The sequence below is a fragment of the Typopeltis vanoorti genome, chromosome 16 (assembly GCF_054136105.1).
Source record: "Typopeltis vanoorti isolate ZY-2024b chromosome 16, IOZ_Tvanoo_1.0, whole genome shotgun sequence".
Lineage (NCBI taxonomy): Eukaryota > Metazoa > Arthropoda > Arachnida > Uropygi > Thelyphonidae > Typopeltis > Typopeltis vanoorti.
In genome coordinates this window covers 55,231,134-55,243,411 of record NC_143564.1, presented here as the reverse complement: position 1 = coordinate 55,243,411, position 12,278 = coordinate 55,231,134, and the positions used below count along the sequence as shown (strand labels likewise).

General features: G+C 37.8%; 1 protein-coding gene across 1 annotated transcript in view; it reads left to right on the top strand.

The window, feature by feature from the left end:
- LOC150098029 (uncharacterized) overlaps window positions 1-12,278 on the top strand; it is a 995,665-nt gene that overhangs the window by 370,326 nt on the left and 613,061 nt on the right. The gene's annotated exons all lie outside the window — the stretch shown is intronic.

Below are 12,278 nucleotides of genomic sequence, written 5' to 3'. Positions count from 1 at the left end.
GTTTCGGCTAGACTCACCGATATTGATTTGCACTTGTCACTGCACGCAACCAGTGAATACGACACTGCTCATTGAGCAGTGTTGCTATAGATAAATTGTATGCTTGTGCACGTTATTTCTGTGTACAAAACTTTTATTATTGGTATGTGCATGTTCATGGCGAGGGTGAAATATTTTTAATATGTAAATTTACTTAAAGAAGCAATTTATTTAGCATATTAAATGAAAGACAAATACCAAATAATATCCTAAAAGCTATCATAAGTATATATGAAAATAATCAAATACAAATAAGATTAAATCATGAGCTATCATATGTGAGATAGAAAAACCAAAGGATCCGACAGGGATGTCCCCTCTCAGCAACTCTTTTTAATAATTACCTAAATGAAATAATAATAAAATGGCATAAAAATTTCCATCAAGGTATTAAACTTTCTCCTACTGTGAACTTAAACACTCTGCTTTTTGCCGACGACCAAATAATAATTACAAATTCTGAAGATAACTTACAGAAAGCTATTTTAGATCTAAATGAGATAGCCAAAGATTATGGTATGAAACTAGCAACAGAAAAATCAAAAACTATGGCCTTTAAAGGACAAGATCTAGCAAGAACTAAGATAGTGATAGATAACAAGAGCTTAGAACAGGCGAATTCATTTAACTACCTGGGATGTATGATCACATATGAAAATGAAAAAGATATAAACGTAAAAATGGCAAAATATTTAAAAATAACAGGTGTAATTATCTCTATATTTAAACCAAACCTAGTTCAAAAACAAACCAGACTAAAAGTATACAATACATTAGTCCTACTAGTCTTATTGTATGGAAGTGAAATCTGGACAATAAAACAAAAAGACAAGCTGAGATTAATAACATCAGAAATGAAGTTTATGAGAAAAACTGCAAAGTATACTCTATTTGATCACAAAAGAAACGAAGAAATTATGAAAGAATTAAACCTAGAATCAGTAATAGAAAAAATTTTAAAATATAAACAATAAATGGATGGAACACGTTCAAAGAATAAAAATAGAAAGATCACTAAAACAAGTCTTAAAGTACAAGCCATTAGGGAAAAGAAAACCACGACGACCTCTTAAACAATTCAACGATGACATCTAAGTCCGAACAGACCATGCTAGGCCTAAATCCTTGAAATTCATCATCATGCATATCAAGGAAATGCATGATGTTTACTTATTAATAAATTGGTTACTGATTAGGAAAAAATGAATTATTTTTCTTATTTTGTATGTGCAGCGCCCCCACTTAAAATTTTTAACTGGCCGCCACTGCACAAATCACTATAAAACTATTCCCATATCCAATTCTAATTGAATAAATAAAATAAGCACGGTAATATAATGTAATCAAACAATATAAATGTTAATCCATTATTTCTTAGCATGCTTCTAAACACCATGAATATAATATTATATCTATATGAGCATAATTTAAAAAGTTCTGTAGCGCACTTGCATATCCGGAGGAAAGTATCGTTTGTAAACTAGGCTCTGGATAAAACATTTTATGTCTCTTTTCTAGTTTTATTATTATTATTACCGGTGACTCCAAGGAGCCCTTAGACTCATCGAGGGAGGACCTAAACATCATGTCCATCACAACTATTTGACATTCACACAGTTTTTTTCATACTTTGCCTTGAACTCATTCACTGTCATAGCACCCACAACAGACTCTGGCAGCTTATTCCACTCATTCACCACTCTAAAAGTAAAAAAACCCAGCTCTAACCTCACTCTTGCCCAGCTTCCATGGATGTCCCCTAGTCCTCCCACCACCAGTCCTGTTCTCAAAAATATCCTCTGAATTGATCCTGTAGAAACCCTTCAGCAATTTGAATGTCTCAATCATATCTCCTCTTTTCCGCCTATCAACCAATTTCTGCAACCCACAAATCTTCAACCTGTTTTTATAAGGTTCATTCCATAGACCTGATATCATCTTGGTCACTCACCTCTGGATCCTCTCAACTCCTCCCCATCAAGAAGAAACCTAGGTGACCAGATCTGGGCACAGTAGCCGAGATGGGATCTTATCAAGACTCAATACAGAGGAACAATAACTTGCTTATCTCTGCTCAGCAAAGTATTCTTCAGCATCCAGGTGATTTGATGAGCTGATTTAGCCACTTTTGCAATGTGCCTCCTAAACTTCAACTCCCTATCCACTAACACTCCCAAGTCCCTGGTCTCATCAATCTCCTGGAGTACAGTTCCACGAATGTGATATACTGCTGCTAAGCTTTTCACCCCAAAATGCATAACCTTACATTTTGCCACATTAAATTGACATCCATTCTTCTTAGCCCAGACCTCCTATCTATCCAAATCATCCTGCAAAATTTTGACATCTTCTGCACTCACTATTGCCCTACCCAACTTTGCATCATCAGCGGACAAATGAACCGTTCCTCTCAGTTCCTTCCCTATATCATTAATGAACACATTAAACAGCAGTGGTCCAAGAACAGAAACCTGCAGCACACCACTAGTCACAGGACGTCTTTTGGACTCTACTCCTGAGTAAACTACTTTCTGGTATCTCTCCATCAACCACCCTCCTATCCATCTCACCATCCATTCCCATATGTTGCAGTTTACGGATTAGAATTCCATGTGGAATTCCATGTTTTGGTGCTTGTTCTATGAAATGTGACTTCAGAATGGAGAAAGAATCTATCTCATGCCAAATATAGAGGGAGGTCACATACTATACACACCTGCTTTCCTACTTATTGTTGAATTCATTCACACTGGTTGCACGTACCTCATCTAGCAGCAATCCATTCCAATCACGCACCGCCCTATGAGAGAAAAATCTGGCACTCACCCCTTTTTAGTGGCATTTATTCTCAGCTTCCAAGGATGGCCAATTGTCCTTTCCACACCCCCATAAAATAAAAAAAATTTCATCAGTTGAAATCTTTCAGAAGTTTGTACATCTCAATCATATCACCCCTCTTTCTCTTGTTTGCTAGTGTCTGCAGTCTACAAATTCCCAATCTGTCTTCATAATCAGTATTCCAAAATCCTGATATCATTAATACTTGCCTTTGCACTCTCTCTCTCTCTCTGCTGTATCAGAATCGCAACGGAAACCAAGAGACCAGACTTGCACACAGTAGTCCAGGCGATGTCTTATTAAAGCCTTGTAAGAGGCAAAATAGCATCCCTATCTTTACATGTGAACGTTTGTTTTAACATTGCATTATCTTTTGTTTTTGCAATCTTTGCTAGTTTCTAGTTGCTATCTACTAATACTCTAAGATCCCTAACCTGATCAGTTTCTTCTAGCATAATCCCACCAAAATAATATGATATTGGATATCTGATTTTGCCAATGTGCATGACTTTATATTTACTGATTTCCCATGTGCATAATTACAGCTTATTCAAATCTTTCTACAAATACTGCATATCAGCAGCATTCCTGATTATCCTACCTATCTTTGCATCATCAGCAAATAGCTGTACGTCACCTGTCAAATCCTTCACAATATCATTAATGTGCAGATTAAATAACAGTGGACATGGGACTAATCTTTCTGGTACACCACTCGTTACCTTAAATTTTGCATGCTCACATTTTCTGTATTCCCTTTTTTCATATCTTTCAATCAGCCATCCTCTTATCCATGCTAATATTTTATAATCCATACTCATATTCTCCAATTTATGCAACAGTCTTAACTCTGTATTCTGTCAAAAGCCTTACAAAATCCAAACATATCATGGTGTATCCATTCCCCCTTCTCTAGTTCAATGGCAGCATTTTTATAGAATGTGAGCAAGTTGTTAAAAGATGGCCTTTCTTTAGTAAACCCATGTTTCCCATTTATTTATTCGTATGGAGTTTCTTCCCTTTTTCTTCTCTGTCCCTATTGGGGCAAGTTGAGCCCCCCTCATGGAGGGGTTAATTATTTATGGCTGTAGATCTGCGTGTGTTCACAGGGCCAGTTTGCCTGTTTGCAGGATGAAAAATGCCAGATAAACTGGTAGGAAAAAACCCCACTGCCCGTGCCCAAGACCGGCTAACTTGGCTATGGCTGAGGAAGATCCTTCAGCTCCTCACGTCACCGATGGGAATCGAACCTAGGCTACTCCTTCCCCAGGCATATGGTTGCGAAGTGCATAGCCACTAGGCTAACCGTGCAGACACACTCCCCATATGTAATTATTATTATTATCCAGGCCTCCATGGAGTCAAAAGATTCATCATGGGAGGTCATTTTTAGGGAACACGAAGTTTATTATATCACTCCTTGAACTCATTGACTGTTCCTGCTTCAAGCACTCTCTCAGGCAATCCTCACCCTCTTGCACACAGCCTCCTTTCATAACATCCAGGGATGGCCCCTTGTCATCACTCCTTCCCGCCATTCCACCAAGTAAAAATAACTCTCCAATGTCTACCCTGTAACTGCCTCTCAACAGTTTAAAAGTCTCGATCATATCACCTCTCCTTCTTCTATCCACCAAACTCTGTAGTCCACATTCCCTCAGTTGATCCTTATAACTCATATTGTACAGTCCTGAAACTATCTTTGTTATCTGCCTCTGTACCCTTTCCAAAATCAATTTATCCCCTTCAAATCCCAGGGACCAAATCTGAGAACAATGGTCTAATTGTGGTCTGATCAGAGTCCTATACAATGAAATGATAACTCTTTTATCTCTGCAGGTCAGCGTCCTTCTCAGTATTGCAGCAATCCTCTGAGTTACCCTCACCACCTTTGCAATATGCTCCCTGAATTTCAGTTTTCTGTCAATCATCACACTTAGATCTTTTGTCTCCCCTACCTTTTCCAGTACAGCTCCTCCAATTGAGTATGCATCCTCCCATCGATGGATCCCAAACCTCAAGACTTTACATTTTGCTGCATTGAGCCGATACCTCTGTCTAGTTTATTCAAAGCCTCTTGCAGGGCTGCTACATCTGCACTATTACTCATAACCCTTCCCAGCTTCACATCATCTGCAAACAACTGAATATCCCCTTGCAATCCATTGACAATATCATTGATATAAAGGTTGAACAATACAGGTCCCAGTACTGAGCCCTGTGGAACCCCACTTGTAACCTGCTTCCTTGATATTGTCCCACCCATACAAAACTCTCTGGTACCTATCAGTCAGCCAATCCTGAATCCATTTGACTAATCTGACATTTAAACCCATGTGCTGCAACTTAATTATCAGCTTATCATGTGGTACCCTGTCAAATGCCTTTGCAAAATCCAAAAAAATGGCAGTATATGCCTTTTCCTCATCAACTGCTCTTATCACTTTATTATAAAAGGCAATCATATTACTAAAACAAGAATGCCCCTTAACAAATCCATGTTGATTCTCAGAGATAACATTACCCTCATATTCCCAATGCTGTATATAGTCCCTCACTAATTTCTCCAAGACCTTAACAACTACTGATGACATACAAACAGGCCTGTAATTAGACACTTCCAGTCTGCTACCGCCCTTATGCAGCGGTGCTATCTTATCTTCCTTCCATTCCCTGGGTACCTTTCCCGCAGCCAGACTTTTATTGAAAAGTCAGATCAACAGTGCTGTCAGTTCTTTAGGACATTCTCTCAAAACCTGTGGTGAAATGCCATCCAGTCCAACAGCTTTACTGGTATCCAGAGTACTTAGTATTTGGAACACACACTCTCCTCTTGCACCTCTAAACCTGAACCTGCTCTATCCCTCCAGTATTTAAACCTCCTCCAGGAAGAAATACTCCAATAAAGTGCTCATTGAACAACTCCACAATTATTTCTCCTCCTACTGGCCACATAGCTAAAAAATTCCCTAGGATTTTCTTTGGATCTTAGTGCCAATCTCTTCTCATATTCCAGTTTTGCCTTCCTCATCATTATGGTCACTCTCCTGGCCTGAGTGTTATATTCTTCGTGTAACTGTCCTCCACCCCTCTCCTTATATCTCTTCCATAATCTCTTTTTCAACTGCAGTTCCTGTTTGATATCGTTTGTCATCCACTTTACACAAAATTGTGCTTGCTTCTTTACCTGTAGAATACAGTTTACTATTGCTGCTAACAAATATTCTTTCACAATTTCCCAAGTACTAATGATATCCTGGCCTTCCAATTCTGCCTTCCATGGAACTGTCCTTAGTTGATACCTAAGACTATTATAATCACCACCTTATAATTCCACATACGTTCCCTTTTCTTTGATACACCTGCATGTCTGTTCATCTTCCAAGTCAAAACCACATGGTCACTTTCTCTCCAACTGGTGGGAGAGATGTCATCTCACTCATTATCAGCTCTTCTGATGCTATGACCAAATCCAAAACTCTTGAATTTGGTCATAGTAATAGAGGGAACCTCTTGTTCCCTCTATTACATGCTGCCGAAGACATTTGTCCATCAAGAATTCCAGAAATTCTATCCCCTTCTTACTACTTGTATTTTCCTCTTCCCAGCTTATACTGCTATAATTGAAATCTCCCATTACAATCATTTTTCTTGCACTTGCCAAGCTCAACTGCCTAAACATCTCCTGGTCCCCACCCTCTGTGCTCCCTGGTTTATAGCAACACCCCAATAAATATCCTGTCTTGGCCACTTCTACCTCACACCATATGCTTTCAAAACCATTTGTGTCACTGCCTTCCAAAGCCTCCACTCTTAGAGGACATAAGTCATCACTTATCATAAGCAGTACTCCACCACCACGTTTTCCTTTCTTATCCTGCCGAAAAATGCTGTACCCTGCCACTGCAATTCCGGTTATTGTTAGATTCCACCTTACACCAGATGGCTTCAAATTCACTGCCACACGAAATACTGTTACTATTATTACCACAATCATAGTTCTCAACACTAACTGGATTCAAGTCATCCAATATTATTAACAGCATGCCCCTACTCTCCTATCCTGTCTATCATTCCTAAAAATACTGTACCCTTTACACTCAATACCAGTTAGTATGTCTTAATTTGGTAACCAGATCTCACTGATGCCTAAAATCTGAGGTTCCAGCATACTGACCAAGGCAAGAAACTCTACCTCTTTGTTTCTGATACTCCTAGCATTCATATACATAGACATAATAAGCTACCTTTGTGTGCTTTTGTATACCCTTGTCTGCAGTCTGCATGATGCACTTAATCTGCAAGTTGTCCAACTGTGTCATGCAGACTGCTGATACAGTTGGACAACTTGCAGATCTCCATTCTTCTCTAGTGTTATATAATTGTGCAAAAATGTTATATAATTGTGCTAATGAAGAGAATGGGCATTATCATGAAAATTATTATCAGGAAAGAACAATTTCGACTTTGTGTCCATCTGGTTCAGACCCATCAAACACATGCAAAGATGTCTACAAGTATAAGGGTCTGAACCAGATGGACACAAAGTCGAAATTGTTCTTTCCTGATAATAATTTTCATGATAATGCCCATTCTCTTCATTAGCACAATTATATAACATTTTTGCTATTACACTCATATTCTAACCATTCCTCCCATTATAATTTAGTTTTTATGACCTTCTGTGTTAAGTCTCTGTGTTAGTCATGAAAAACAGTTATTAGTTTTTCATGACTCCTGATATCAAACGCATTCAGGTGTAGACTCTCCTTATACATATCTAATCTTCCCTCATACTCACTCGGCACATCCTTCTACACAACCTATATATGGAATCATTTGCCATCATAGCCCTTCTTCTTATTCCATTTTTATCATATTAAGTTAATATACTTACTATTTTCACTTTCTTGCTCTTTGCTCTCACCTCTTTTAACCCTTTCATGAACTCTTATCACTAGTTAAGTCATTAGTACCTACTACAATTATGATCTCATTCACTTTTTCTTTTCTGTTTTTGAATTGTATGTGCTATATTTTTAATTTTCTCTCCTGGAAAACTCTACATTATAATCCACTCATCAACAGCATGTTTTATGATAGAGTTGGCTGTCATACCAAATAACATCCTTCTTTTAACAAACAACGTTGCTTACCTGATTTTTTTTACTTACTGACTTACCTGATTCCATGGTTTGTTGTTTCTTATTTTGCTGCTTAAGTTTCTTTTCCTTTCTATGTTCATCCAAATACCTCTCGACTTTCTGTAATTCTTGCATTGTCTCTCTCTGATAATCTGCTTAAATTTCACCATTTTGGAGGTTAATTAATTTACATTTACCTTCTCAATATCTTCAATAACCTCCTTAGCAGGACAAGTCTTCTTGTTCTTGACTTCGCTGCTCTTCTTAGTGTTATGTATCTCATGCGTTTTTGGAGCCATTTTGAACTGTATTTATTAGAGCAATATCTTAACAAAAATTATGTTATAAACCACTAAATACAATAAATTCATGAAAATCTACATTAGTATATTATAAAACGCTAATGTTCTAAGGGGAAAAACACAATAAAACAGATAAAAACCACCACTTTTACATGAGCTCTAAATTCACCGACCAATCACAATGTAATACTTGTTGAAAGGCTTATATGCTGGTTAAACATGATAACTAATACTTAAGGAATTGATAGTGTATACTAGGAATATAAATTAAATCAACTTTAATATATACTTTCAAATATTTCGGCAACGTCACGTTGCCATCTTCATGAAAACGTAAGATAAAGAACAGGTGCACGCAGGTGCTACATAACAGCAAATGAGAAACAAAGCGAGGAAGCTACTGTTATCCTAAAGTCCTGAAGGTGCCCCCTGGTGGGCAATATTGGCCTTTGGGCTGAAGTTCTTCTGATATATGTTTCCCAAATTTGGGGCAGTCTTATGCACCCAAATTTGTTGAGGTTTGGCATGTTCCTAAGGGCTGAGGCTGATTCCATGAATAGTCTTTCATATTTGAACTTGCTGCGGTGTATTACTGTGGCTTTCTTCCACCTTATTCTGTGGCAGGTATCCAGAGCATGGTCTGCAAGCCCAGAGTGGCTGTACTGTTGAAATCGGATGTAGTCCTTGTGTTCTGAGATTCTGATATTTGCTGTCCTGCCTGTTTGGCCAAAGTAGGACAATTTACAGCTGCAAGGGACCTGGTATACACCAGGTAGGTCTAAGGGAAGTGGTTGGTCTTTAGTGGAGCGGATAAGGGATGCCAATTTTCTATATGGTCTGTAACAGGTGGTTAAGTCATGTTTTTTTAGGATTTTGTTGATTTTTTCCAAAGTGCCTCGGATGTAGGGGATGGTGATGGATTTAGGGTAATCTTTTTTGTGAAGGGGGAGGTGGGTTGTGGATAACTGGTTTAAGTATTTTTTCGATTTTTTTGGGGGGGGGGGGTTGCCATTGGCTGGGAAAGTGTTAAGAATGTGATTTAGTTCAGTGGTTAGAGCTAGATAATTTGAACAGATAAGTTTTGCCCTGTTGAATAGTGTCTTAATAACTCCATATTGTTGTGAGGGGGGGGGGATTGTTGGTGAATGTGTCTGCCTGTATGGGTGGGTTTTCTATAAACTGAGAAAACCGATGTTCCATCAGGTTGGAAGGGTGACTAGTGTGTCTTGGAAGGGGAGGTTATTGTTTTTCTCTTTTTCTAGGGTGTTGGTTGTTTAAGTGTGTTAAGAAGGAGAAGAGTTTAACCAGGCCATGGGGACAAATAGCGAACACATCATCCACGTAGCGAAGCCATATGGTAGGTTTTTGTGGGGCTGAGTGTAAGGCTTTCTCTTCAAAAGTCTCCATAAAGAAGTTGGCCAAGGGTGGGGAAAGTGGTGAACCCATGGCTGTCCCCTCTATCTGTTTGTAGAATTTTTCCTGCCAAACGAAATAGCCTGAGTTCATTGTGAACTGAAATAAGGCTGAGATATCGGGAGGAAATTTAGCTTGGATTAGCTCTAAGGTTTCTTTGAGGGGGATATTTGTGAATAAGGAGAAGATGTCAAAACTGACCATTATGTCATTATGATCACAATCACAATGTAGCTTCGAACCTGAATGTGATGAATTCATACATCACAATGCAATTCTACGTGTCTGCATGAAGGATGTCTGACCTTCTGACAGTTAGCTGGCACTTGCTTCTCACTACTCATATATTGCTCACAAGTCGCCTGTAGGATATGTTTTACTACCAAGATTTTTTCTGAAGTAATGGGAGTTATCAAATACATCAATAAAAATCATTCATTAACAGTAATACAAGACTGTTGAAATTTTGTAAGGCAGAATGGAGATTATATTGAAGTAATATAAATGTATTATTATTATTATTATTATTATTAATATCTGACTTCCATGGAGTCAAATCACTCATTTCCAGAGGCTCGTACTCTCTCATGCAAAAACATCATTGAACCATGCCTTAAACCCACTCACAGTTTTTGCACTTACCACACTCTCAGACAATGCATTCCACTCACCAGTCACTCTCCATGTGATGGTACTACTTCTCACTCCCCTGCTCACACCCTACTTATACAGCTTCCAGGGATGGCCTCTTGTTCTACCCTTGTCTCCCTCTACTCTGAAAATTACCTTAATCTGGTAACAACTCCCTCACCAACTGATATGTCTCAATCATATCCTTTTTCCTTCTTCTGTTTGCCAGACTCTGCAACTTACATTCCTTCAATCTCTCCTCATATCTGACATTACATATCCCTGACTTTGACATAGTAAACCTTCTCTGCACTCTCTCCAGTACATCATTATTTGAAAACCAGGTGGTCAAATCTTTGAATAGTATTGTATGTGACCTGGTCAAAGCCTTATACAAGGGAACCATAATCTCCTTGCCTCTGCATGTCAATATCCTCCTCATTATTGCTTTAATCTGTTGTGATTTTCTTACAATTTTGGCAGTGTGACCCCTAAACTTCAAGTCTGTCCAGCATCGATCCCAGATCTCTCATATCTTCCATCCCATTCAAAATTTCAAGACCTTACACATTGTGACAGTGAAAACTGAAGTTCCATATACTTGCTCACTCACATAGTATATTGAGATCCTCCTGAAAGGCCACAACTTCTGCTCTGCTTCTCATAGTTCTTTTCAAATTTGCATAATTTGCAAACAGTAAACAGTTCAGCCAGTTCCAATGACATTAACATACAAGTTAAACAATAATGGTCCCAAATCATATCCCTTTGTCACCTGACTTGTGAGTTTCCACTTTTGGATTACCACTCCTCACACAACCTGCTGATACCTGTTTGACAGCCAATCAGCTATGCAACTTCCATCTTTCAATTTGGCTACCTGCTTATCATGTGGCAGTCTAAACTCACTAGGATTTTTCTTAGCTTGATAGGCTAATTTCTTCCCATGCTGCACTTTTGATGTCATTACCAACCAAGTCATCTTCCTGACCTGCTCTCTGTACCCTTCATGCAACTGATTATTACCAACATTCATCTTGTATTGTCTCCATAGTGCATTCTTCTAGATTTCATGCTTTATCTCTTCATTCATCCATATTTAATCTTTATATTTTGTTAAATATTTGTAACATTTATTAACAAAATAAATATGTGCTATATCAAAAGCTCTACAGTGTGCAGAACATTTGATATAGCCTATGTCATTAGTTCTGCAGTTTAATGAACTTGATATCTTTATATCATCTTGGTTTAATTGTTGATCCTGTTCATCATCTTTATTTCCAACAATTCTTACACTTTGTGTAGCAGTTTTGATTATATATCCCCCCCCCTTTCCCACTTTAGTATATGTTTTTCTTAGTTATGGTCATATTCTGTAGACCTCTTGCAATTAGTCTTTTAACTCCATCGAAGTGTGATATTAATGATAATAATAATAAGATTCCTGGTAATCTATCCCATGTTTTTCTGGCTCTGACTTTAAAATAGTTGAGTTTTTCTTAGGACTAATTGCTAGTCTGTTTCTTGTGCAAGTCAAAAATTTCTGTGTTAGTGATATTGTGGTTATATTCAGTATACTAATACTTAATATCCATTGTCTCCTGTATTCTTGTAGAAATGAGATAGATGAGAAAAAAGAAGGTGTGGTTGGCATTAGGCTATATGTATACTTCACATTGCTGTTAAAATTTTTTTAAAAAATTAAAAAACAAAGAAATAATGTTTAGTATCATAACTTTAGCTCTCTCGTACGTATTTTCAAGTGTAAGAAGTACTTCTCATACTTTTTAATCATCCCACCAGCCTTTATGTGTATACTCATCAAGGGGTTCATAGATGAAAAAGTGCCCATTATAACTGCAGTATTATTGATATTCCGTTAAAATAACATGGATATGAAGTTTAATAT